The sequence below is a fragment of the Morone saxatilis genome, unplaced genomic scaffold (assembly GCF_004916995.1).
Source record: "Morone saxatilis isolate NCDOM2014 unplaced genomic scaffold, NCSU_SB_2.0 Contig4, whole genome shotgun sequence".
NCBI classification, from domain to species: Eukaryota; Metazoa; Chordata; class Actinopteri; family Moronidae; genus Morone; species Morone saxatilis.
The window spans coordinates 15,462,207-15,468,799 of NW_023339984.1; positions in this window are offsets into that span (position 1 = coordinate 15,462,207).

The window sequence follows — 6,593 nt, forward strand, 5'->3', positions numbered from 1 at the left end:
GGTAAAGAAAAAAGAGAGCCGAGCTGAACTTCTGGGTTCTGCTTCAAAAGCAAGAAAATCGAAATAACATTGACATTGTCACTAAATAGCCAGTTCTCACAGTATGTCATGCAGTTCACCACATTTTGTCCAGACAGGCTTTGGTTTTGAGATGATCACGATGCTAGAAGGCCAAAGACATCAAATCCATGCAGGTATTTAATCAAAAGCCAACCTTTTGGACTTTCAACCTTCATCAGGGGGAATGTTAGAGCTTATAATGACAATCAAACAGAGCACACCTGTGCTTATTTATGCGAGAACACATGGAAAAGCGGTTCCCAACTGTAGCTGGCCGCATACATAAGATGCTTCACAGACAAAACACTTCATAAAAACTGAGGATAAATCAATACAGAAAGCAATCAGTATTTCAAAATAATACAAATATGGATCTGACAGATATATTGCACATTGAGAAAAGGCTTCATAAAGAATGTAAGATAGATACAGATGATTCATTGTCCTCCATAGAGGGAATTTGTTACACCCACAGAGAGTAAAGTGCAGCAGAGACCACACCATTTATAGCATAATGCTCATATTAAAATGAACATTTCAGGCCCACAATGTTTGTATTCAGTGCAGTTCTCTTTTAACCTTGCGAGGCAGCTGCACATCACATGAGAATCCATCTTACAAGGCTTCAATCTATGCATCTGTAGCCAGTACAACAGTACCAGACCAGTCAGCGTCCTTTGAGGAAGTACAGGCAGCTACAGGTTGCCTTTTTTCTTTTCCCCCTAGGATGGCAAAGTTATAACCCGCCCTCCTCTGCCTCTGATTGGCTTATCCTGACATTCATGCTTCCCCTAAGCCAGTGGTTGCCAATGTTTTTCCTTAAGGGACCCTTTTTCTGTGAGTAAACTGACGACTTAGTTAAAAAATGTATAAATAATCATATTATATTCAAAACTGTTCAATTGACTCAAACAGTGAAGAAGTTTGTGTAAAACGAGTGATTTGGATGAATTTTGAGCAGATATGCAATTATCAAATCATACAGACTTAATAGTCTTCTTTTCTGAAAGATTCTGTGTTTTCGTGTCCCTGGCGCTTGGCCATTATTCTATTAGACAATTTACTTACTTACTCTGTATATTTTCATTTAATTTTATTACACGCCTTAAAATCAACAAGGCCTCCCCGTGAAGCTTTGACGACCTTCAAGTTGGGAACCACTGCCCTCACCAATCTTGCTCCTCACACCTAAACCTAACCAACCCAACTAACAAAGGCAACAAGTAGTGGCCAGTCAGAGGCAGAGAAGGGCAGGTCATGACTTCGCCAAACTAGGGAAAACAAATTGAGGTTAGCATAGCTGCTGCTAGCATGAGTTACATCAGAACTGAAGAGTATTTATTCATTGAAAGAAGAGCAAAGAACGGCACTGAAGGCTTTTCTCGATGGACTTCGGGAAGAGTTTGCCTACATTATACGGTTTGTTGATCTGGTTGAAGTTCGCTCCTGAAAGACGGTGACAGACAGATTTATGAAAATGTCTGCCCTTTTCCAAACAGTTTCCAACAACGACTTCCCCAAAATTTGGTTCTGTGTAGCCCAAACAAGACTTAAATTTTTGTATGTATGTAGGCAGGCAATTGATGAAATACACAGACAGCTAATCAACAACCAGCCAAGCAAACCAAACGCCCCACAAAAAAAAAAAAAAAACCATGTGGGCTGTTCTTGTTCTGGTGACCACTAATGGGAAAGCACTTCCATCAACAACCGCAAGTGTGGAGGACATATAACCAGCTGTGTGTGTGTGTGTGTGTGTGTGTGTGTGTGTATGTGTGGTAATGGCTTGTTCTGTTATCTACAGGAGGCGGCAGGAAGTTGAGGTCCCGTCTGGGATGAAGTCAAGGCCTCAAATCCAGAGACAGGAAGAGAGACAGAAAGGAAGAAAGGTTGTAAGAAGATCTAAGACTTTAGGAAGTAAGACAAAATATGAAATAAATACAAATGATGATGAAAAAGAAGAGAGAATGAATCACAATCTTCCCATTGAAGAGATGGAGGGGGTTGGACAGAAATAGGGAGGGAGAGGGAAGAGAGGAGATAACTAGTGTTGAAGGGAGACAAAGTCAGAGAGATAAAAATGAGACAGAAAAAACATAGAAAGAGGAACATTATCAGCTTCTGTCCAGACATAAAACAAATTAACATGTCAGCTTTCAGCAGAAGCTATCAGCAAGAGACAAGATGCTAAATGTTCGACTCCCCAACACAACAATGGCGTTATGAGTGACAGCTAAATGCTGCTGTGAAAGGCCAACACTGCTCTTTGGTGATAAATATCAAGAACATTAATGCTCGATGATTCAAATCTGCAAAGAAACAAATTACAGTGACACACCTAGAGACGCAGAGATGAGACTTAAGTCCTACAACCAAGGACTTGAGATTGGGACTTGGGATAGGGGGGCTTGTTATAGTGATTTTTCAGCATTCAGAGGTTCGAAAGACTTGCAAATGTCTAAAGATTATGAAGACCTATGACTTGACATGGACTTCCTTCAAAAGACAACAAGTTACCTCAACCAATCATCAATACCTTCAATTCATACAACTGTTTTCTGATTGACCATCTGTAGCCGCATCTCACGACCATTCTGCTTAATGAGTACTTTTACACTGATACTTGAAGTACTTTTTCTTGCTAATACTTTCATACTTTTACTAAAGTCATTTTGAATTTTGGATTTTTACTTGTAATGACGTATCTTTTACTTCTTAAGGTTCTATATATGATATTTACTGCCACTAAATGTTGCACTAGACCAGTGTTGCAGTCAAGACCACCCTTGTCTAGTCCAAGATCAGAATCGAGATCAAGTCAATATCGAGTCCACAGAGGGTGGAGTCCAAGTCACGATTTAACCAATGTCAATGCCGCTCTAGCTGGATTTCGACCAAAACCAATGACCAGTGTGCTTCATCAATGGGTTTGTTTTGAAGGATGAAGTTACTTCAGAAAATAATATATATATTGACGGACTCTGTCGAGACCAACTAATGTTTGGAGGGCCAAGTCCGAGTGCAAGTACGAACGAGTCCAAGACACATTAGAGTACAGAGTATTACAGCACTGCATCTCAAAACGAAACAAATGGTTGCTACTCCCACCAGACTCCATTGAAAATAAACTCTAATTTTACCTTGCCCATCATCATAAAACACCCTTCATTCAAACTGGACAAACAAACAAAAATAAAACTCAACAAACTGTCTTTCTTTAGTCTTTCCACTGTTAATCATCACCAGCTCTGGTTTGGGGCAAAATTAGCACATAATTCATTGAGTTAGACTTTCAAAAAGTTTTCATCCATTACTCCACTATATCTATACATAGCAAAGTTGTGTGCTGCTATAATAAAGCTGGGGTCAGTCATTCTGGGAAAAGAGTCTCATTCCCAGTTCGTCTAATATGACGCTTGAAGATATTTTGTCTGGCAATCCAAGTGGCAAGTGTCAGTATTGGACAACCTGAGAATGACCCTCAACAATCAAATATCTCTCTCCACAATGAGTGACCCCACCTTTAATGTTCAAAATATCATTTATATTCTCTTTAAGTCAATGATTTACTTCACCACTGACTCTACTGCTGTCATCAGACTCTTTTGGCCTCTTCCTCTCATTTCTGGCTTAATGGCTGTAAGTATATAGTTAATGCATGAACAATATCTGAGGTCTGTCTCTATTTTTGGCTCCAAAACTCCCAGTGGGCAACCCATTTAGCTTCCCATTTCCCCTCTCGCTCCCCTGCCTGCCCCTTTTCTCATTCTTCCCATCTTCATATAGCTTTTGAGACTAGGCAGGACATTCAAACCAAGGTTTTAACAGACCAATAGTGCCTTGCATAGGCACAGTAACCACAGTAGTTGTTGAAGGAGGGAGACAGCGTTGCTCACTCAACTTTTCCACGCAGATTTTCCTACCTTGTTAAAGGATTTGAAATGGAAACTCTGGTCAGATCTGCCAAAATCTCTTTTTATATCTTTATCAGCAGTGTATTTTCAACCATATCTTTGCCTCTCTCCTCTCCCCATTTTTTCCCCTCCTCCTCCTCCATCTTGGCTTGCATCATGTTTTCAAGATAAGCTAATGATTTTTAAAATGGTATGATTTATCACCACCAATTCTGTGTTGTACCACTCACTGGAACGCTCTCTAGATAAGCAGATTTTTTTTTTTTAATGCAACTCGATGAATCACATGAAATAGCTGACACATAACTAGCTGCTTCAAGAGGACCATTAAAATTTGTCCCACTTAAATCAACCCAGAACTGTGTTTTTATATGTATTTTCCAATGTTTGGATACAGAAATGTTTTTTCTGTTTGTGTGCGGATTAAACAAAGATAAAATATGTTGCTGGAAGGGAAATTTTGTTATCTTTGGACAGAGCCAGCTGTATCCACGTTTTCAGTCAAGCTTAGCTAATTGGCTGATAGCTGTAGCTTTAACGGACTGAAATTAGGGTGCTAGGCCTTATAATCTTCTCATGTCACTTGGCAAGAAAGCAAATAAGCATATTCAATAAGTATACTGAAATACTGAAAGACTGAGAAAGTATAATTAGGCTTGAAAGTTAAGTGTTAAGACACTATAAATCTCATCTCCAGGATTATATGCTATCATGCCTATTTAGAGTTGATCATAAACATATCGTTGACCGTGAGTTCCACCCTTTTTGCTAACTTTTTTTTCTCTTTGAAGATTAGCATCGAAAACTGAAAGAGATGCAAGAAATCCAGACAAAATGGTGGATCTCCAGAGGCACCTCTGTTATCTCAGTTAGCCATGACTGAGATAACTAAAAAAATAGTGATTGTGGCACTGAATTTGACAAATTTACTGTTTATCAGACAACAAATGTTTGGGAAAAACCTTTATTCACCGATTTTGGTGAAACTGGATCATATTCTATGGTTACAATCATTTTCTGGTCTTCCCTCTGATGTCCTCCAGCTGCTCTACCTCAACTCTCTGATTTCCTGAAGGACAAATAGTTTTACTTGTCGCTAAAGTAACCAAAACCGCTGCTAACCATAGCTGCCATTAGGTAGGTTAGCTCTGCAGCTAGTGGTCCTATTAGCAGAGCCCGGTGCCCATTGTTGCACCGCTCCCCCCCACCATGTCCTCAGCTTGGCCAGACCTTCTCAAAACATGCACAAAGGTTCCTCTGGTTATCTCAGTAAAGTCGGCCATGAGGAGCAGACATATGACCACGCTTCCCGGACTGGGAGCCCAGAGCACAACCGGACGGGGGTGCTTGTGCTAGCAACACGTACAGGAGCTTGGCAGTCCAGGAAATTCTTTTCCCTCTCACTTTCCTACACTGTGATGCGATATACTAATATTTAAATAACATACAAAGAGTCCAATAGTAGATTGATTAAGAACAATATTAGCTAAGTAAGGTTTTAAAAAAAAGAGGGTTTACCAGATTACCATCTGAACGCGTGATTTCACGATTTCACTGTTTTTGTTACCATCACACCTTCGCCATGTACTTAAATTATCACCTTCACATAAGAGCTCATTCACTGACCCCCAAATCCACGCAACGTTTCTTTGCCAATCCAGTATCGTTTGATTGGACAAATATAGACTACTGATCATGCAGAGTGCGCCTTTGCGTATGATTGCAGAGGTTTTAGTACTTCACTGATTGTAAATATATATAAAAAAGCAATGACTCTATCCTCTCCCTCACTCTCTCCCTCTCCTCACTTAATATAGTGAAATCACTTACATTTTTATTTATTATGTGTCCAATGTTTAGTGAAAGCTATACTAAGTGAAATTTCAAAACCTCACTTAAATCGCACGTGTAATTCAAAGGGTAGGAATCCTTTTGTGACATTGATAGAAAACGGGGACAGTTTTGCTAATCGTCTTGTCACTTGCAGATTTAATTTTAATTATAGAACAATGTTCGTCGCAAAGCACCTCCCCACCTCCTTACTCAACATCCATGCTAGAGATTACGCAAAACTGAGAAGGCGCCTTTGTCAGAGCTTCTCCCCGCAGCCATCAGATTCTCTAGTCGATTAAGAGTTTGGAAAGGATGAGAGCAAGCCAGAGAAAAACCGGGGTTGAACATGTCATTGAAAGAAAATAAGACACTGCAACAGACATCGCTTCCCCTTGTCCTCAGGTCCCTATCAAACACAAAACAATCATGAAAACAGCATAACGATCATGACCCCTACTGTATGAAAAGACAGAGACTAACCCCATACACCCATCAGTTCATGGCCTTCATCTCTGCATAAGTCAGTGAGTGACCTCCCTAGCATTTCTAATGGAACCATTCATGACATCTTTGGCCATAAATGATTAATAACTCTGTAGCAATATATGCGCAGCTAGTCTCTGGTTAGCAGGCTGGTTGTGTTTTCTACTTGCATTTACATCATGCCATCTGCAAGCCACCTATTATGATCCTTACAGTTATCAGCTGTAAAAATAATATTAGGTGAAGCTAATACCTTCGTGAGGAACAAGAAGCAAGTATGTTGCCAATAAAAACAAACAATCT